The sequence below is a fragment of the Giraffa tippelskirchi genome, chromosome X (genome assembly GCF_054371585.1).
Source record: "Giraffa tippelskirchi isolate mGirTip1 chromosome X, T2T-mGirTip1v1.2.pri, whole genome shotgun sequence".
In the NCBI taxonomy this organism is placed as follows: Eukaryota; Metazoa; Chordata; class Mammalia; order Artiodactyla; family Giraffidae; genus Giraffa; species Giraffa tippelskirchi.
The window spans coordinates 82,636,406-82,658,594 of NC_137289.1; the positions used below are offsets into that span (position 1 = coordinate 82,636,406).

A 22,189-nucleotide genomic window follows, 5' to 3' on the forward strand; every position below is an offset into this window, starting at 1 on the left:
GCAATCCACAGGGTCGCAAAGAGATGGACACAACTGAGTGACTGAACTGAACTGATAGGTGGAATCTTTTTTAAAAAAAAGAAAAGATACAAATGAACTTATCTACAAAACAGAGAGTTACAGATATACAAAACAAACTTATGGTTACTGGGGGTAAGTGAGGGGAAGGGATAAATTGGGAGATTGGGGCTGACATATACACACTACTATATATAAAACAGATAACTAATAAGGACCTGCTATATAGCACAGAGAATTCTACTCAATACTCTGTAATGGCCTATATGGGAAAAGAATCTAAAAAAGAGTGGATATATATACACACATAACTGATTCATTTTGCTATATACCTAACACTAACACAACATTGTAAAGCAACTATACGCCAATAAAAATTTTTAAATATTAGGATCATGAGTATTATGCACCACCTATGAGACATTTTTACCAAAAATCTTTTTTGTTGTTGTTCAGTTGCTAAGTCATGGCCACTCTTTGTGACCCCATGGACTGCAGCATACCAGGCTTCCTGGTCCTTCACTATCTCCAGGAGTTTGCTCAAATTCAAGTCTATTGAGTCAGTGATGCCATCCAACCATCTCATCCTCTGTCATCCCCTTCTCCTCCTGCCCTCAATCTTTCCCAGCATCAGGGTCTTTTCCAATGAGTTGGCTTTTTGCATCAGGTGGCCAAAGTATTAGAGCTTCAGCATTAGTCTTTCCAATGAATATTCAGACCGATTTCCCACAGGATTGACTGGTTTGATCTCCTTGCTGTCCAGGGGATCTTCACTCTCCAAAAATCCTTAACATGTTCCTAATCAAGCCTTTAGAGCTAACTTCTAATATATAGGAAATAATAGGAACTAAAGGATTTCATCTTCTAGTCAAAAGGAAAAGGAAAAAAAAAAACAAACAAGATATTGGCAGACTGTAACCATCTGGATGCTCAAGGGGAGAATCCACCTCTCTGATTTTTCCAGCTGCCTACATTCCCTGAAGGTCATGGTATCTGGTTCCATTAATTCATGGCAAATAGATGAGGAAACAATGGAAACAGTGACAGTCTTTATTTTCTTGGGCTCCAGAATCACTGAAGATGGTGACTGCAACCATGAAATTAAGACGCTTGCTCCTTGGAAAAGTTATGACCAACCTAGACAGCATATTACAAAGCAGAGACATCACTTTGCTGACAAAGGTCCGTCTAGTCAAAGCTATGGTTTTTGCAGTAGTCATGTATGGATGTGAGAGTTGGACTATAAAGAAAGCTGAGCACCAAAGAATTGATGCTTTTGAACTGTGGTGTTGGAGAAGATTCTTGAGAGTCCCTTGGACTGCAAGGAGATCAAACCACTCAATCCTGAAGGAAATCAGTCATGAATATTCATTGGAAGGACTGATGCTGAAGCTGAAACTCCAATACTTTGGCCACCTGATGAGAAGAACTGACTCATTGGAAAAGACCCTGATGCTGGGAAAGATTGAAGGCAGGAGGAAAAGGGGATGATAGAGGATGAGACGGTTGGATGGCATCACCGACTCGATGGCCATGAGCTTGAGGAAGTTCTGGGAGCTGGTGATGGACAGGGAAGCCTGGCATGCTGCAGCCCATGGGGTCGCAAAGAGTCAGACATGACTGAGCAACTGAACTGAACTGAACATTCCTTAAATTCAGCCCCTAATTGCACAACTCTGACCTCTGCTTCTACCTGCACATCTCATCTGACTCTCCTAATACCCATTTACTTTACAAGGACCTTTGTGATCATATTGGACCCAACCATATAATCAAGGATGCTTCCATCTCAAGATTCTCATCTCGGTCACATCTGCAAAGTCCTTTTTACTTGTAAGGTAGTCACAGGTTTCAGGGATTCAGACATATACATCTTCGTGGGGCTATTATTCTGTGTACCACACCCATCCTACATTTTGTGTTAGTGGTGGTGACACATATTTTAATTCAATATGTTTACAAATACTTCAGAAAGGAAAGCTCTATCTCTCACAATGCCAACTAATGAGTGTAGACAGAATAATGAAGTTAGAATAATCACCACTTGGTAAATGTCACAGTAATAACTGACTGAGGAAGAAATCATTCATGAATGCTAATACTAGTGAAAAAAGTTTTATGAGAAAAAGGATACTTACATAATCACAAAGCACCACCCCACAAAATACTTACCAATTAGCAATAAATAAGTACAAAATACTCTTTAATTGGGCTTCCCTGGTGGCTCAGTGGTAAAGAGTCTGCCTGTGATGCAGGAAACCTGGGTTCAATCCCTGGGTCATGAAGATCTCCTGGAGAAGGAAATGGCAACCCACTCCAGTATTCTTGCCTGGAGAATCCCACGGACAGAGGAGCCTAGTGGGCTACACAGTCCACGGGGTCACAGAGTCAGACATGACTGAGCAACTAAACAACAACTCCTTAATTAACCTTATAGTAAATAAATCTTTTAAACAAAGTTTAAAAAAGTTTATCATCAAAAATTATCATCACAATTAATAAGACAAAATCGACATACCATGCTAACTCTATTCAAAAGAAAGCTAAGAGGTTATATTAATACATAAGTATATTTCAGAGCAAAGACTATAAAGCAGAGATAAAGGGCATTTCATAAAGATAAAGGGGCCAATTAATGAAGAGGACATAATAATTCTAAATGTTTGTGCAACTAACGACAGAGCTTCAAAATTCATGAAGCAAACAGTGAAAGAACTGCAAGGAGAAATAGAAAAACCTACAAGTATAGTCAGACATCTCAATACCCCTCTCTTAATGACTGATGCACTTCCCTGGTGGCTCAGATGGTAAAGAATCTGCCTACAATGCAGGAGACCTGGGTTCAATTCCTGCTTCAGAAGATCTCCTGGAGAAGGAAATGGCAACCCACTCCAGTATTCTTGCCTGGAGAATCCCATGGACAGAGGAGCCTGGCAGGCTGTAGTCCATGGGATCACAAAGAGTCGAACACGACTGAGCAACTAACACTTACTTACTTACACTTAATGATTGATGAAACAAGTAGGCAGAAAGCCGAAAAGGACAGAGTAGATTTGATCCACACTACCAACCAATTTCACCAGATTGACAAGCACAGAATAGTCCACTTAACATCAACGAATTACACTTTCTTCTTATATTCAGAAATAACATTAACCAAGATAGACCAAACTTTGAGTTACAGAATGCCATGCCATGTTAAGTAGCTTCAGTCATATTCGATTCTTTGTAGCCCGATGGACTGGAGTTCACCAGGCTCCCCTGTCCATGGGAATCTGCAGGCAAGAATACTGGAGTGGGCTGCCATTTCCTTCTCCAGGAGATCTTTCCGTCCCAGGGATCAAACCCACATCTCTCAAGTCTCCTGCATTGGCAGGCAGGTTCTTTACCACTAGATCCACCTGAGAAGCCTGAGTTACAGAGTAAGTTTCATTAAATTCAAAAGGATACAAGTCAAAAGAAAGTATGTTCTCTGGCCGCAATGGAATTCTAACAGAAATAAAAAAAACAGAAAGATCTCTAGAAAACCCACAATTATTTGGAAGCCAACTACACATAACTATGGTCAAAGACAAAATCAAAAAAGAAATTAGAAAGTATTTTGAACAGCATTAAAATGTGACATAGCAGAATCTGTACTATGACACTAAAGCAGTAGTTAGGGGAAATTTTATGGTACTAAATGTTTATATGAGAAAAGAAAAAAGGTTTCAAATCAATGACCACAGGTACCATCTCCAAAATCTAGAAAAAGAAGAGCAGTTAAACCCAAAGTAAGCAGAAGAAAAAAAATAATAAAGATGACAACAAAAATCAACAAAAGAAAAAGAAGAAAAACAATAGAGAAAATAAATAAATAAGTGCTGGTTCTTTGAGAAGATCAGTAGAATTGACAAATCTCTCTCCAGACTTATAAGGGAAAATATGATGACACAAATTACCATTATCAGAAACAGCAGAGGTGACATCATTACAGATTCTGCAGACATGGAAAGAACATTAAGGAGTAGTATAAACAACTTTATGTCAATGAACTTAACATTTAAACGAAATGGACCACTTCACTAAAAGATACAAGTGCATCCAAGAAAAAAGAAATAGCCTTAAAATTCCTAACCTATTAAAGGAATCTAAATTACAGTAAAAACAAAACTTACTTTCTATGAAAAACTCCAGGCCCCAATAACTTCATTAGTAAACACTACCATTTAAGGAAGAAATCATACACACCCTTCACAAATACTTTCAGAAAAAAAGGAGAAGAGGGAAATATTTCCTAACTGAAGTCTATGAGCCAATGTTAGCCTCATACAAAAACAAGACAAAGGTACCATAAGTAAAGAAAAGTACAGACAAATATTGCAAGAATACAGACAGAAAAATCCTCAGAAAAATCCTAGTAATCCAAATCTGAAATAAATAAAAAGGATCAAGTAGAATTTGCAAGGTTGATTCAACATACAAAAATCAATCAATGATATACACCATAGTATTAGAATAAAGGACAAAAACACAAGTATCTCAGTGGATGCAGAAAAGACATTTGACAAAGTTCAACACACTTTCATGTTAAAAAAATCTCAGAAAATGGAAAATTGAAAAACTGAAAGGACTTCTTCAATCTGATAAAGGGTATCTGTGAAAAGCCTACAACTAACATCATACTTAACAGCAAAATACTAGAAAGCTTTTCCTCTAAGTCAGGAATAAGGCAAGGATGTTGAACCTTGCAGCTTCTAATTCACATAGTACTGGAAGTCCTATCCATAGTAATTAGGTGGGGGGCAGGGCGCAGGGAGTAGGGAAGTCATCTAAGTTGAAAAAGGAAAAGTAAAATAATCTCTGTTTGCAGATGACATGATCTTATACCCCCAAAGACTCTACATCAAAAAAAAAAGTTAGAGTGAATAAATAATTTAGCAATGTTTCAGGATATAAAGTCAACAGGCAAAAATCAGTTGTGCTTCTGTACGTTGACAACAAACAATCTGAAAAGAAAATTAACAACTCCATTTATAATAGCATTAAAAAGAATACTTAGGAATAAACTTAACTGAGGATATGAAAGATTAGAATACTGAAAACTACAAAACATTGCTAAAAGAAATTAAAAGAGATGCCAAAAAATGGAAAGACATCCTGTGTTCATAGATTGGAACACATAAAATTAAGATGCCAATACTATCCCCAACAATCTACAGGTTCAAGGCAATCCCTATCAAAACACAAAGAATATTTTTTGCAGAAATAGAAATAAACCCATCCTAAACTCTATATGGAATCTCAAGGGACCCCAAGTATCCAAAACAATCTTGAAAAAGAAAAAAATTAGAAGTCTCATAGTTCCTGGTTTCAAAAAATATTACAATGCTACAGTAATCAAAAAAAGTGTGGTACTGGCATAAAGATGAACATATAGACCAACGGAATAGAAGCCCAGAAACAAACCCTCTCATATAAGGTCAAATAATCTCCAACAAGGGTGCCAAGACCACTCAATGGAGAAAGGACAGTGTCTTCAACAAAGGGGCTGGGAAAACTGGATATCTACATGCATAAGAATGAAGTTAAATCTTTACTTACATCATACAGTAAAATTAACAAAAAGTGGGTTAAAGACCTAAACTTAAGAGTGAACTCTATAAAACTCTTCAGAGAAAACATAGTAGAAAGTTTCATGACACTGGATTTGGCAATGATTTCTTGGATATGACAGCAAAAGTACAAGTAACAAAAGGAAAAATGGGTAATCTAGACTTCATCAAAATGAAAAACTTTCATGCATCAAAGGACACTATCAAGAGATGAAAAGACAACACCTGCAATGGAAGAAAATATTTACAAAATAGTTATCTGATAAGAGATTGTATATTTAGAATATATAAACAAATGGTACAACTCAACCACAACAAAAAATCAGTTGAAAAATGGGCAAAGGACCTGAATAAACATTTCTCCAAAGAAGAAAAAGGGCAAAAAAATACATGAAAAGATTTCAACATTTCATCCATTAGGGAAATGTAAATCAAAACCTCAAGGAGATACCATATCATACCTACTGAGGATGACTATAATTTAAAAAAAAAGCATTGGTGAAGATGTGGAGAAATTGGAACACTTGTGCATTGCTGGTAGGAATGTACAATGGTGCACTTTAGCTACTATACAGCACAGGGAGCTCAGCTCTGTGCTCTGTGATGACCTAGAGGAATGGGATGAGGTTGAGGTGGGAGAGAGGCTCAAGAGAAGAGGGATATATGTATACATATTGCTGATTCACACTGTTGTACAGCAAAAACTAACACAATATTGTAAAGCAATTATGTGTGTGTGTTAAGTCGCTCAGTCGTGTCCAACTCTTTGCAACCCCATGGACTGTAGCCCGCCAGGCTCCCCTGTCCATGAAATTCTCCAGGCAAGAATGTTGGAGTGGGTTGCCATGCACTTCTTCTGGATCTTCCTGGCCCAGGGATCGAACCTGGGTCTCCTGCATTGCAGGTAGATTCTTTACCATTTGAGCTACCTGGGAAGCCCAAAGCAATTATACTCCAATTAAAAATAACATAAATAATACAAAAATAAAATGCATAATAAATTTGTATAATTTATAATGTATATAACAATGTATATAATGTATAATAAACCATTCTAATAAATAAAATTAAATTACATAAGATACTGCACTCACTGTGGAAAAGTTTAGCAGGAGTTCCTCAAAAAGTTAAACATAGAATTACCATATGATCCAGAAATTCTGCTTCTAGGTCTATATCCAAAAGAACTGAAAGCAAGGATTCAAACAGATAATTGTATATCCAAGTATTCTTTTTAATGTTTAGCAATATAACAGGTAAAAATATTTCATTCTCTATGTGTTTCTTAGATTATTAATGAGGTTGGTTATCTTTTTATACATTTATTAATCACTCACTTTTCTTCTCTTGTATACTGATTATTTGCCCATTTTTCTGTGTTTGTGTGTGGGTGGGAGGATATTCTAAATGAAAAACAAGTGCTTTTAAAGTTCTTGATACATGCTGACAAATTTTAATAGCTAATATTTATGCTTTTATAATAAATCTGATTCACTCAGCATTTACTGAATTTTTACTCTACACAGGTATTAGAGGATATGGGAAGAAACATCTTGTGTCTTCAGGGATTTATAAATCAGAACTATTTTCCTATCAATACATACAAGTATAAGTTTGATTACTTCATCTTTTTTGACAAATATGTTCATGATTGAAATGCAAAATCTAATAGGAAAAAGTTTTAACATATTTGAACATATGGGATGACCTTAGAGGTTGGAACTACTCATCAACATATCTTGAGGTTACAAGACTATAACTCATCATCAAAAAACAAGAAATAATAAATCTTGGCAAGGACATAGAAAAAAGGGAACCCTTATGCACTGCTGGTAAGATGTAAACTGGTACAGCCACTATGGAAAATAATAAGAAAGTTCCTCAAAAAATTAAAAATAGAATTACCATATGATCTAGCAATTCACTCTGGGTATATATCCACAGGAAATGAAATCACTGTGTCAGAGAGATCTGGACTTCCATGTTCACTGCAGCATTATTTATAATAGCCAAGTCACAGAAACAACCTAAGTGTCTATCAATAGATAAATGGATAAATAAAATGTGATATATATATATATATACATATATATATATATATATACACACACATACATATGATGGAATACTATTCCACCATAAAAAAGAAGGAAATCCTGTCATTTGGGACAACATGAATGGAACTTGGTTGCATTATGTTAAGTGAAATAAGTCAGAGAGAGAAAGATAAATACTGTATGTGGAATCTTAAAAAAAAAAAAAAAAAAAAACTTAGAAAAAGACCAGAGCTGTGGTTACCAGAGGCAGGGAGTAAAGGGTAAGAAAATTGAATGAAGGTGGTCAAAAGGTACAAATTTACAGTTATAAGATAAATAAGTACTAGGAATGTAGTGTACAAATGATTATAGTTAACACTGCTGTATGATACATTTGCAAGTTGCTAAGAGAGTAAATCCTGAAAGCTCTCATCACAAGGAAAAAAATATTTTTCTTTTTTCTAGTATCTACATGAGGTGATGGATGTTATTAAACTTATTGTGATAATTATTTTGCAATATATGTAAGTTAAGTCATTATGCTGTCCTCCTTAAACTTACACAATGTTGTGCGTGTATTATACCTCAATACACCTTTAAGAAAAAAGACTGCTAACTTCAGTCCACCTTATTATATCTATAAATTTATTTTAAATCACACCTCTTGATGTATAGTAAAAGTCAGAATTAAATCTCTATCTATTCTGGGCTTCCTTGGTGGTACAGTAGTTAAGAATCCACCTGCCAATGCAGGGGACATGGGTTTGACCCCTGGTCCAAGAAGATCCCACATACCATGGAGCAACTAAGCCCATGTCCTACAACTACTGAGCCCACATGCCACAACTACTAAAGCCCATGCACCCTGGAGCCCATGCTCCACAAAGAGAAGCCACTGCAACCAGAAGCCCATTCACCACAATTAGGGAAAGCCCCCATGCAGCAACAAAGACCCAGCACAGCCAAAAATCGATAAATGAATCTTTAAAAACATCTATATCTGTCCTTTTAAAATATATATATATAATTTGTAGCCTTAGAAACACAACAATATAGAATCACAGAAGTCTTAACAAAGGTCAGCAAATAAAATCTCTCAAGTGAAGGCAGTGTTATAATATACATATTACATATATATATATATATAATCAAAGTTATATATATAATCACTGAAGAGAAAATAATCTGTCCAATTTTTGAGGTTTCAATGAAGACCACAAATCCCAGTGACTCGTAATTTATCATTTCAGTGTCAACCTACAGAGATTATTTGGCAAATTACACTTCTACTGCCTTTTGGCTCTGTGATTTTATTGTGTAATTCTGGTCAATTTAGTGCATATGTCTACAGGGACTTTGGCCTATAAGCATAAAGTAAATAAAGAGGTCTCACAGCAGGTTGATGTTACATAGAAGTGAACTAATCAGTCATCAGGCTAAAAAAGATGTATAAAGTAAAAAAAAAAACTAGCTCACAATCAGGAATGACATAAATGTCCACAAAGCTAAGTCACCCTCACTGACAGACTTGCTGCTGGTGCTGCTTAGTCGCTTCAGTCATGTCTGACTCTGTGCAACCCCATAGACGGCAGCCCACCAGGCTCCTCCGTCCCTGGAATTCTCCAGGCACGAATACTGGAGTGGGTTGCCATTTCCTTCTCCAATGCATGAAGGTGAAAAGTGAAAGTAAAGTCGCTCAGCCATGTCCGACTTCTAGCGACCTGATGCACTGCAGCCCACCAGGCTCCTCTGTCCATGGGATTTACCAGGCAAGAGTACTGGTGTGGGATGCCAGTGCCTTCTCCAGTGACAAACTTGAGCAGTGGCCTATTCAGGGAGATAACAGGTGAGAGGGCAGCCTAGGAAAGAGACAAGCCATCAGCCCAACACATTCTGAAATCTACCAGTTGGGATTTCTATATATGCACCTGAAAAGATGACCAATTCATACAAAATTCATGCATTCATTACTTCATTCCCACCATATGCAAGAAATGAGAGGATAAAGATTGCATGATTTCTTCTAACATCTGCATTTTTTCTTACTGAGTGATTACAGTGTATGCTTACAATCCTTTTTATTTAACATACAATGTAATTATTAAGGGCTTCCTTTGTGGCTCAGCTGGTTAAGAATCTACCTGCTATGTGGGAGACCTGGGTTCGATCCTTGGCTTGGGAAGGTCCTCTGGAGAAGAGAAAGGATACCCACTCCAGTATTCTGGCCTGGAGAATTCCATGGACTGTGTAGTCTGTGGGGTTGTTATTAAATGAATAATGTTATTAAATGGGGTAGTTATTAACCTACTTATTAACTTATTAATGTTATTCAATGAAAAGATGTTTAAACTAGCTAAAAATAAAATTTGGGAAATACAAATTATATATTAACTAAAACAGTAACATCATGTATTTTGCTTATCATGGTGGCAAAAACTTAAAAGACCAATGTATCTATTCAATATGATCAAGGATGGGAAAAATGTTTTACCATCCTGTCAATCAAGTATAAAACACTATAGGACTCTCCTAGTGGTCCAGTGATTAAAACTCCATGCTTCCACTGCAGGGGGCTCAGGTTCCATCCCTGGTCAGGGAACCAAGATCCCATATGCCACACAGCACAATCAGAAAAAAAAAAAAGTATAGATCACTATAGCTTTTTTTGGAGGACAGTTTTGCAATGCCTATCAAGATTATCACATGTATATAACCCTTAGCCAAGCAATGTTACTTAAAAGACTATAATCTACAAAAATATGTACACAGATGTTCAAAGGTATAAGGTAAGCACACTTAAAATAGTTAAAACTTGGAGATTCTCTAAACATCAATAAAGAAATAGATTATGATGCATTCATACTATAGAAGACTACATAGCAGTTAAAGAGAATAAACTAAATCTATGTATACTGACATGGAACCATATCCATAAATAGAAAAAGGTCTAGAAAGAGACAAACCATTAAAAGTGATTACCCTTTGTGGGGATGACTTTCTGGTTTTTTTTGGTTTTTTTTTTACTTTATATACTTATACTATAATTTCATTAAAATAAGCATGTATTAACTTATTATTCAGAAAAAAATAATAAAGAAAAAGCCAGAATTGGCTAAACATACTTTCTTTGCTTGAACTGGATATATCTATTTTTTCCTAGAGCTTTAGACATCTGCAGATAGCATTTTTCCAAACACAAGAGGAAGCAGGTCACATACAGTTCCTGTTTTTGAAAACAAAAAAATGTTAAGGGTGACAAAGAAAAAGAAGACTGTATAAAATAAAGGAAGTGAGGGAAAGAATAGTAAAAGATGGTTGATAGAGAAGTGTGGGAAAAGGAATTCTTTTAGTGCTGGGCTTAAAAATAATGAACAGAATATAATGCTTTAACCTTAAATGAAAAAGAGAAGCAAAAAAGAAAAACTGAGAAATAGGTTTCTTCAGTCACAGAGAGTGTAAGCAGCAACAACAAATCTCACTACAATTAGTTTTAAAAGACTAGAAAAATCCAACTGTGATCAGGAAATTTTACAAACTTTCAGAAAAAGAGGAACAAACTAGTTACCAAACTGGTTGAGAATCTTTGGAATAGCAAGGAAAACACACAGCATGTCCTGATAATCTGACTTCAGGGATGGATTTGGGACAAAGGAATTTGCAAAATTTCCATAAGCAAAATGAACTGTTTTCTTCAATCCTAGTAATATCAACAGTCTATCAAATTAGAAATGAGACACATATAAATTAGTTAAGTCCCCTACATACTAACCTTCAAGTTGCAAACTTTCAAAGATATGAATCTGCATTCACATGTCCAGTCACATTAGTTCACATGTATGACATACATTGTCACATGCATGCATCTTCTACAAGTGGTTGTCCTTTTGTGTACAAGCATGAGCTAGAGCAGCAAAAGGATGACTTCACTGAACTCCTTGCCATGCAACATGAGAAGCTTACTAATGAAGACCTGATGGAGTCAGAGGCTGAGAGAAAGATGAAGAGAGATAACCGGAAGAAGAAGTAACTGAAGAAACAAACAGATTCACAATGTAGGAAATGGCAAGATTTTCTTTATTTGAGGAGGCACTGTTAGTTTCTGAGGCACAGGACTCAAAGGTTGCAGCAGCCATTCAGAATGCAAATCCAGGGCAACCATGTCATCTATGACGAGAAAAAAAGAGCTACTACCCAGATATTACTGGATCGTTTTTTCAAGAGGGTAGATAGAATTGAATCCAGCAAGGAACCAGAAACTGTGCCATCTGCATTAGGCGTTGAGTGAAATTGCAGCTTGCACTCCGTCTCCTATTGTTGACAATCCTTCAGCTCTACCATCTCCCACCTCCTCTTCTTCCTCCAATAAGTAACTCTTCTTACTTGTTCACTCGATGCCAGCACCTGTATTCCAGGTGTTGTACTGTGCATGTGTGCTAAGTCACTTCAGTCACGTCTGACTCTGTGAGACTCCATGGACTGCAGCCCGCCAGGATCCTCTGTCCGTGGGATTCTCCAGGCAAGAACACTGGAGTGAATTGCCATGCCTTCCTCCAGGGGATCTTTCCAACCCAGGGATCAAACCCTCTCTTAGGTCTCCTGCACTGGGAGACGGGTTCTTTACCACTGGCTCCACATGGAAAGCCCTGTCGTGCTGTAATACTGTATTTTTCAAGGTACTTACTGAAAGATTAAAAATGTTTTCCTTATTATTGTTATGTATTATTTCTGTGAAAAGTACTATAAACCTACTACAGTAGAGTACTATATAGCAAAGTGCATTAGTTGGGTACCTAGGCTAACTTCATCGGACTTAATTTTTCTTTTTATTAGTTTATTTTCTATTTTTTAACTTTACAATATTGTATTTGTTTTGCCATACATTGGCATGAATCCACCATGGGTGTACAGGCTTTCCCCTTCCAGAACCCCCCTTCCACCTCCCTCCCCATCCCATCCCTCCGGGTCATCCTGGTGCACCAGCCCTGAGCACCCTGTATCATGCATTGAACCTGGACTGGCGATTCGTTTCACATGTGATAATTTACATGCATCAATGCCATTCTCCCATATCATCCTGCCCTTGCCCTCGCCCATAGAGTCCATAACACTGTTCTATTTATCTGTGTCTCTTTTGATGTCTCGCATACAGGGTTATCTTTACCAATTTACTAAATACCATATATATGTGTTAGTATACTATATTGGTGTTTTTCTTTCTGGCTTACTTCACTCTGTATAATAGGCTCCAGTTTCATCCACCTCATTAGAACTGATTCAAATGTATTCTTTTCAATGGCTGAGTAATATTCCATTGTGTATATGTACAACAGCTTTCTTATCCATTAGTCTGCTGATGGGCATCTAGGCTGCTTCCATGTCCTGGCCATTATAAACAGTGCTGCAATGAACATTGGGGTGCACGTGTCTCTTTCAATTCTGGTTTTCTCAGTGTGTATGCCCAGCAGTAGGATTGCTGGGTCATCAGTTCAGTTCAGTTCAGTTCAGTCGTTCAGTCGTGTCTGACTCTTTGCGACCCCATGAATCGCAGTACACCAGGCCTCTCTGTCCATCACCAACTCCCGGAGTCTACCCAAACCCATGTCCATCGAGTCAGTGATGCCATCCAACCATCTCATCCTCTGTCGTCCCCTTCTCCTCCTGCCCTCAATCCTACCCAGCATTAGGGTCTTTTCCAATAAGTCAACTCTTCACATGAGGTGGCCAAAGTATTGGAGTTTCAGCCCCAACATCATTCCTTCCAATGAACACCCAGGATGATCTCCTTTAGGATGGATTGATTGGATATCCTTGCAGTCCAAGGGACTCTCAAGAGTCTTCTCCAACACCACAGTTCAAAAGCATCAATTCTGCAGCGCTCAGCTTTCTTCACCGTCCAACTCTCACATCCATGCATGATGGCAGTTCTATTTCCAGTTTTTTGACGAATCTCCACACTGTTCTCCATAGTGGCTGTACTAGTTTGCATTCCCACCAACAGTGTAAGAGGGTTCCCATTTCTCCACACCCTCTCCAGCATTTATTGCTTGTAGTCTTTTGGATAGCAGCCATTCTGATGGGTGTGAAATGGTACCTCATTGTGGTTTTGATTTTTTAACTGGACATATGAACGCACTCTCAGAATGGAACTCATTCATATGTAGGGGATTTACTGTACTTATAAAACTATGAATAAGCAGTTACAGAGGGTTGCATGTTAAATGAAAATTTTGACATTAGGAGATAATATGGTGGTTTGATTTTGAGAGAATCCCTTTCTTATTTTAGGCTCAACAACAAATAACACCAATAAATCTTCCCTGGGCAAAATAATTTTAGAGGTTATACTGCCTTGATAATTAAAACATTAGTCATTTCAACCTGCCTAAAAATGATATTAATAAAACTGATAAAATCGTTTGCTGAACATTCTCTCTATTCAAAACGCTGAAAGACCTGGATCTCTATCCTGTCACATCATTTCTATTCTGAGACTTATAGGTTGACATTGTTCCCAGAGAAAAAAGTTCTTTGCGCAATATACTATAAGCAAAGGAATACAGTAATGTATTCTCATAACTTTTAAGGTATCTAATATAAAGATATTTTATATTTAAATTATATAGTACGTGATGTTAGTTCTCATGTCCAGTCAAGAGAACTTTTAACGCAACTGGAAACAAGTGAAAATAACTTATTCCTGAATTACATTCTAAGGATACAAATGAACACTTTATTATTATTTTAGGAATCACACAGACAGAGCAGACAGTCATGTGGTGAGCACTAGAGGTGGAGTCAGGAAACACGGGGTCAAGAATAAATTATCTATGGGAATTTGGGGAAGTCATTTAATTGCTCTCACAGTCTCAGTCTTTGCTCCAAAGGTTCCCAGACTTCAAGGTACTTAATTCTAGGGGAGAACTTTTAAATTCTGGATTTCGAAGCTCTCCACCCAAAGATCTTATTCATTAGGAGAGAAATGATGTCAAACTGCACTTTTTAACAAACACCTCTGAAGATTCTAACATAGTAACGCAGACACTATACACTGGCAAACATAGTCCTAAATAATATGGGAATGATAGCTACTTAACTGTATCATAAAGTTGTTATTTGGATCTAATGAAAAAGCAAGTAAAATAAGCAGATATGTTCATAAAAATGTATACATTTTATAGAAAATTTATGTGTATTAGATGATACACTTGATTTCCTGAAATGTAACTCTAACTACAGAGTTTATTAAGGTTTAGTTACTATAGAGAGGTATTAGTGAGTATAGTAGGATTGACAATTAAATATATCAAAATCAATTGCTTATACCCTAACAACAAAAGTCCATGGAATTCTCTAGGCCAGAATACTGGAGTGGGTAGCCTTTCCCTTCTCCAGGGGATATTCCCAAGCCAGGGATCCAACCCAGGTCTCCCACATAGCAGGAGGATTCTTTACCACCTGAGCCACAAGGGAAGCCCAAGAATACTGGAGTGGGTAGCAGAATAATCAACTAGAAAGTAGAATGGTAAAAGATCCATTCATACAGCACCCTACATTTCCCTGAAGAAAATATTTTAAATACTCAGTAATAAACTTAATAAGAAATGTGTAGGAAGATATTGTTAAAAGAGGTTAATTCTATGCAAATTGGTCTAAAAATTTAAGACAGTCAGTGGAATTTTGAGGTGGGGAGAACCTGACACAACGATCCTAAGTTTCGAATGAAAGAATAAATACTTGAGGACACACTAATTTTGAAAGAGTGATAAGGAGGGTGTCTATATATATACAATTTTATATCACTATATATAAAATAGTGACAGTATTTCAAGTAGGTGAAGAAACAGTGGTTCACTTAACAAATGACCTTGGGACAATCAGTTACTCACTTTGAAAAAGAAAATAAAAGTTAATTCTCTATATAATATACCTAAACTAAACTAAATTCTATATCAGGACTTCCCGGGCAGTCCAGCGATTAAGATTCCACACTTTCACTGCAGAGGGCACAGGTTCAATTCCATGTATTTAGTGGAATACTGTAGTGCTATGAAGTTTAAATATTCTGACATACAGAGACAGTCAATAGTATACTGAATAATAAGTGTTTGTTTTCAAAGGAGACACAGACAGACCAAAGTCTATGTTTGCACAGGAAAAAGTTTGGAAGACTATATAAAGTTATCTTGGAGAGTAACAATACTAATAGTACTGTCTAACTTTGGTAGGGACCTAACAAGCAGAAGATATTAAGAAGAGGTGGCAAGAATACACAGAAGAATTGTACAAAAAAGTTCTTCACGACCCAATCACGATGGTGTGATCACTCACCTAGAGCCAGACATTCTGGAATGTGAAGTCAAGTGGGCCTTAGAAAGCATCACTACAAACAAAGCTAGTGGAGGTGATGGAATCCCAGTTGAGCTATTTCAAATCCTGAAAGATGACGCTGTGAAAGTGCTGCACTCAATATGCCAGCAAATATGGAAAACTCAGCAGTGGCCACAGGACTGGAAAAGGTCAGTTTTCATTCTAATCCCAAAGAAAAGCAATGCCAAAGAATGCTCAAACTACCGCACAACTGCACTCATCTCACACACTAGTAAAGTAATGCTTAAAATTCTCCAACCCAGGCTTCAGCAATACGAGAACCATGAACTTCCAGATGTTCAAGCTGGTTTTAGAAAAGGCAGAGGAACCAGAGATCAAATTGCCAACATCCGATGGATCATCGAAAAAGCAAGAGAGTTCCAGAAAAACATCTATTTCTGCTTTATTGACTATGCCAAAGCCTTTGACTGTGTGGTTCACAATAAACTGTGGAAAATTCTGAAAGAGATGGGAATACCAGACCACCTGACCTGCCTCTTGAGAAACCTGTATGCAGTCAGGAAGCAACAGTTAGAACTGGACATGGAACAACAGACTGGTTCCAAATACGAAAAGGAGTACGTCAAGGCTGTATATTGTCACCCTGCTTATTTAACTTATATGCAGAGTACATCATGAGAAACGCTGGGCTGGAGGAAGCACAAGCTGGAATCAAGATTGCCAGGAGAAATATCAATAATCTCAGATATGCAGATGACACCACCCTTATGACAGAAAGTGAGGAAGAACTGAAGAGCCTCTTGATGAAAGTGAAAGAGGAGAGTGAAAAAGTTGGCTTAAAGCTCAACATTCAGAAAACTAAGATCATGGAATCCGGTCCCACCACTTCATGGCAGATAGATGGGCAAACAGTCAAAACAGTGGCTGACTTTATTTTTCTGGACTCCAAAATTACTGCAGATGGTGACTGCAGCCATGAAATTAAAAGACGCTTACTCCTTGGAAGGAAAGTTATGACCAACCTAGATAGCATATTAAAAAGCAGAGACATTACTTTGCCAACAAAGGTCTGTCTAGTCGAGGCTATGGTTTTTCCAGTAGTCATGTATGGATGTGAGAGTTGGACTAGAAAGAAAGCTGAGCACCAAAGAATTTATGCTTTTGAACTGTGGTGTTGGAGAAGACTCTTGAGAGTCCCTTGGACTGCAAGGAGATCCAACCAGTCCATCCTAAAGGAAATGAGTCCTAAATATTCATTGTAAGGACTGATGTTGAAGCTGAAACTCCAATACTTTGGCCACCTGATGCGAAGAGCTGACTCATTGGAAAAGACCCTGATGCTGGGAAAGATTGAGGGCAGGAGGAGAAGGGGACGACAGAGGATGAGATGGCTGGATGGCATCGCCAACTCAATGGACATGGATTTGGGTGGACTCAGGGAGTTGGTGATGGACAGGGAGGCCTGGCGTGCTGTGGTTCATGGGGTCGCAAAGAGTCGGGACACGACTGAGCGACTGAACTGAACTGAACTGAACTGTCTAACCACACTTAGGCAGATACTGTTAGAAGCACCAGGGCCTCCCTGATAGCTCAGCTGGTAAAGAATCCACCTGCAATGCAGGAGACCCTGGTTCGACTCCTGGATGGGGAAAATCCACTGGAGAAGGGATAGGCTGCCCACTCCAGTATGGTTAGACAGACACACTCCTACACTGCTAGTGAAAGCATGAAATTATGTTTTTCTGGAGGACAACTTGGCAGTATGTATCAAAATTCTTTCAAAGTACTCACCACCTTTATATGCTGTTAGTGGCAGTATAAATGTGTACCACTTTTCTGGAGGGAAATTTGGCACTATTTACCAAAATTTAGAATGCACATGCCCTTTGATCTAGCAATTCCACTTCTAGTAATTTTATCTAGAAGGTAGGCTCTAGGAATTTAATCTAGAAGATAGGCTCATAAAGATATATATACAAGGATATTCATTGAAGCACTGTTTATTATAGAACAGAACTGAAAACAGCTTAAATGTTAACCAAAAAGGAACTAATTAAATAAAATACAGCACATCCACATGATGAAACATCATGCAATCATTCTATAAAATGAGGTAGGTCTATATTTCTTCATACAAGATGAACAAGATATGCTAAATGAAACCTGCAAAGTGCAAAATAGTATGTGTATAGTGTAATCCGAAGTGTGTAAAGAGGAAAAAACAGAAATAGGTATTACAAAGGCTTGAAAATGCACTGAAGTGTTTTAGAATACACAAGAAAGTGCTAACACTTTCTCTGAGGAGGGGCTGGGAATTCAGAGCATTTTATTTTTTGCACCTTGTGACTTTTTATTACTATGAACATATATATTATTTTTGTTATGAAAAAGAAGCTTTCCATTTATTTCCTTACAGTATATTCCTGAAAACAGTACTGCCATGTCAGAGTGGTAGTTGTAAGGAAATAAATGGAAAGACAATCAACGATACTGTGTAAACATAACAATACTCTTCACAAAAAAACTGGATACAAGTTAAAAGACTCAAAAAAAAAATGAGGATTAGTAAAATAAATGATGATCCATGTATTTAGTCGAATACTGTACAGCTATGAAGTTTAAATATTCTGACATACAGAGACAGTCAATAGTATACTGAATAATAAGTCTTTGTTTTCAAAGGAGACACAGACAGACCAAAGTTTATGTTTGCACAGGAAAAAGTTTGGAAGACTATATGAAGTTATCTTGGAGAGTAGTAATACTGATAGTACTGTTTTGATTTTTTTGTTGTGCTTTATGAAGTTTTCTAAAGGTAATATATTATTTACTGAGAGTGACTGACAACCCATGTGAGGTCAACCCCATGTCTGCCTGTGCCATGTGCTCAGTCTTGTCCGACTCTGCGACCTCATGGGCTATAGACCACCAGGTTCCTCTGTCCATGGAACTCTCTAGGCAAGCATACTGGAGTGGGTTGCCATTTCCTCCTCCAGGGGATCTTCCTGACCCAGGGATTGAATCTGCATCTCCTCTGTCTCTTGCATTGCAGGCAGATTCTTTATCCACTGAGCCATAGGAGAAGCGCTGGTCAAACCCATAAATCCTAGGAATTAGACAATTCAGTCCGCTGCCCATGTATATTCCTCAAAGAAGTTCAAATTCCACTTTGATTAATCCAATCCTGTTACAATACTGGGATATGTCTAGCTCTAGCAAGCTGTTTCACAAGGGTCATATGATTCCTGATGTTTATGAGAAGATTTTAATTTATTAGAAAAAGAAGCACTAAAACTAAATAAGCCTTTTGAAAATGTATGTTAAAATCTTGCTCTCTATAATATTTAAAATTTCAGGATACTTGTGAAAGAAAAGTACTTATCTCTTGTTAGCACCTTCCATCTTGGGCTGCCTAGAGTGCAAGATAAATGCTTTTCTGTAAGAGTCCAAGAAGCTCAAGTAGATATACTATGCTCACAAAATTTATCATTAACTTACACAAATGGTCTACTGAATGACCTAGCAGTGGTAAAAGTTTTTCTGGTATGATCAGTAAATACCAGTGAAGTGAAAAGGTTTTTTTGTTTTGTTTTGTTAATATATGATTTCCCATTTTTAATTGAAAAGGACATTTCTATGACTTTCTACATGACATGAGAGTTAATAAAGTTACATTTACTTTCATTAATTGAATTGTAGTATATATGCTACCAATTTGACATACATCTTAAGGGAATAATTAGTTCCCTTTATTTCTTCAGAACAAATATTAACACTAACCAACAGAATGTCTCTTGATTTCATGAGAACTGGCAAGAAGGATGTGTGGGAGGGGTGGGAGGGGGAGAGAACCATTCCATTACTTCCAAACTTCCCTCATGCTGCTCCTTTATAAACACTTCCCTATATCACCAAACCCTGGCACCCACTAATCTCCCTTCCTATAGTTTTGCTTTTTCAGATTATCATATAAATGGAATAATACATTGTGTAGCCTTTTAAATCTAGCTTCTTTCACTTAGCTAAAAGCATGTTAAGATTCACCTGTGTTATTGCATGAATCAATAGGTAGTTCCTTTTTTATCATAGAGTAGTATCCCACAGTGAGGATATATAACCATCTGTTTATCCACCAGTTGAAATAACTGAGTTTTTCCAATCTGGGGTGACTAATGCTGAATAATGCTACTATAAATATTCATGTCAGGTTTTTGTATGAACATAATTTTTCAGTTCTCTTGGATAGATAGCTAGAAATAAGACTGCTGAGTCATATGATAAAAATGTTTAATTTCATAGGAAACTAACAAATTGTCTTCCAAAGTGGCTATACCATTTTTCATTCCCACTAGCAATATATGAAAGTTCCAGCTGCTCTGACTTGCTAACCTTTGGTATTGTTGGTTTTGTTTTGACATTCTAATAGGTGCATTACGGTATCGCACTGTGATTTTTTTTTTTTTAAACTTTATTTCTCAGAGCATTTTTAGATCAGAGACAAATTGAACAAAAAGTACAGAGATTTCCCATTTACTCCTTTCACTCCCACATGTAACCTCCCCCACTATGAACATCCTGAATCAGACTGGTATATTTATTACAATCAACACTGTGGTTTTAATTTGCATTTCTCTAATGATTTTAATTTGCATTTCTTTTATTTGTTATTTGTATATCTTCTAGGTGAAGTGTTTATTCAGATCTTTTGCCCATTGGATTATTTCTCATTATTTTTTTCTTTATAAATCATCTTGCCTTGGTTTTTTTTTTACATTTATTTTTAATTGGAGGATAATTGCTTTCAAATGTTGTGTTAGTTTCTGCTGTACAAAACCATGAATCAACCATAAGTATACATATATCCTCTCCCTCTTGAGCCTCCCTCCCACCCCCCTCCTTGTTGACACTTAAGGGTTTTAAAATTTTATTCTGGATATAATTTTCTGTCAGAAATGTGATTTTCAACTATTTTATCCCAGTTTGTGGCTTGAATTTTCATTTTCTTTCACAGTTTTTCTTTTATTTTAATAAAGTCCATATATCCATTTTTTCATTTATGGATTATGCTTTGGGGATAATACAGATTTTTAATCACATTTCTTTCTTTATGTCTTTCTTTACATGAGTAACATTTCTCCTAACTACCAGCCTCAGTCATAAAGTTGAGAACAAATAAAAACTGCCATCAGTTTTGTATAAATGGGTACAGAGTTTCAGTTTGGGAAGATAAAAAAAGTTCCGGAGATGGATGGTGGTGATGGTGGCATAACAATTTGAATGTATTTAATTTCAACAAACTGTACACTTAAAAATGGTTAAGTTGGGACTTCCCTGGTGGTCCAGCAGTTAAGACTCCAAGCTTCCACTGCAGGGGGTGCAGTTTCAATCCCTGGTCAGGGAACTAAGATCTCACATGCCCAGCAGCCAAAAAAAAGGTTAAGTTTTGTTTTAGAATTTTACCATAATAAAAAGAAAAAACTGCCATCAAGCAACAGTATGTCAGGAAAGTGTTGGTTCTACAGCTCATGGACACTGTATGGCAGTGGTGAAACCAAGGTAATGGAACAAAAGCTTCACTTTACATGGATGATGAATGAGGGTCCATTTCCAGGATGAAAGGTAGCCAGCCAAAACGGACATTGCTCAGCACTTTATAGAAAGGTTGCCTCATTTAGTCCTCATACTTACAAGGAAGATACTATACTATGCTTCTTTCACAATTAAGGGAGGCTTGGAAGGCAAAGTTGCCTATTCAAGTTCAAGTCAGTAAACCAAGGAATGGAGATGAGAGAACAATCTGACCCCAGCGCTCTTACTCCAGACCATTCCCTTATACGGTTTCCAAATCCATGAAGGAAAAGTCTCTATTTGGCTTTTGTTTTTAGATATGCGAAAGTCTTAGGAAATTACAAATAATTTAACAAACATTCCTTGGGGATTGTAAACTGCAATTTCAATATATTGATTTCCCAAGGTACACTGAAAAAAGAAAAGCTATCTGCTATCTTTTTTAAATTAATTTATTTAATTGGAGGCTAATTACTTTACAATATTGTAGTGGCTTTTGCAATACATTGACATGAATCAGCCATGGATGTACATGTGTCCCCCATCCTGAATCCCCCCTCCCACCTCCCTCCCCATCCCATCCCTCAGGGTCATCCCAGTGCACTGGCCCTGAGTGCCCTGTCTCATGCATTGAACCTGGACTGG

The 22,189-nt window shown here is 37.1% G+C and overlaps 1 protein-coding gene across 9 annotated transcripts in view; it reads right to left on the reverse strand.

The window, feature by feature from the left end:
- The window catches only part of ATP7A (ATPase copper transporting alpha), a 149,007-nt gene that overhangs the window by 91,979 nt on the left and 34,839 nt on the right, over window positions 1-22,189 (reverse strand). For 2 of the 9 annotated variants that reach the window (XM_081563560.1, XM_081563557.1), the window contains exons 2-3: window positions 10,771-10,871; window positions 9,790-9,900 (exon numbers count right to left, since the gene is read on the reverse strand). The exons of 6 other annotated variants lie outside the window; for them this stretch is intronic. The gene's annotated coding sequence lies outside the window, so the exon portion shown is untranslated. The remainder of the gene's footprint in view (window positions 1-9,789; window positions 9,901-10,770; window positions 10,872-22,189) is intronic. One more of the 9 variants, XM_081563556.1, reaches the window with a different exon arrangement.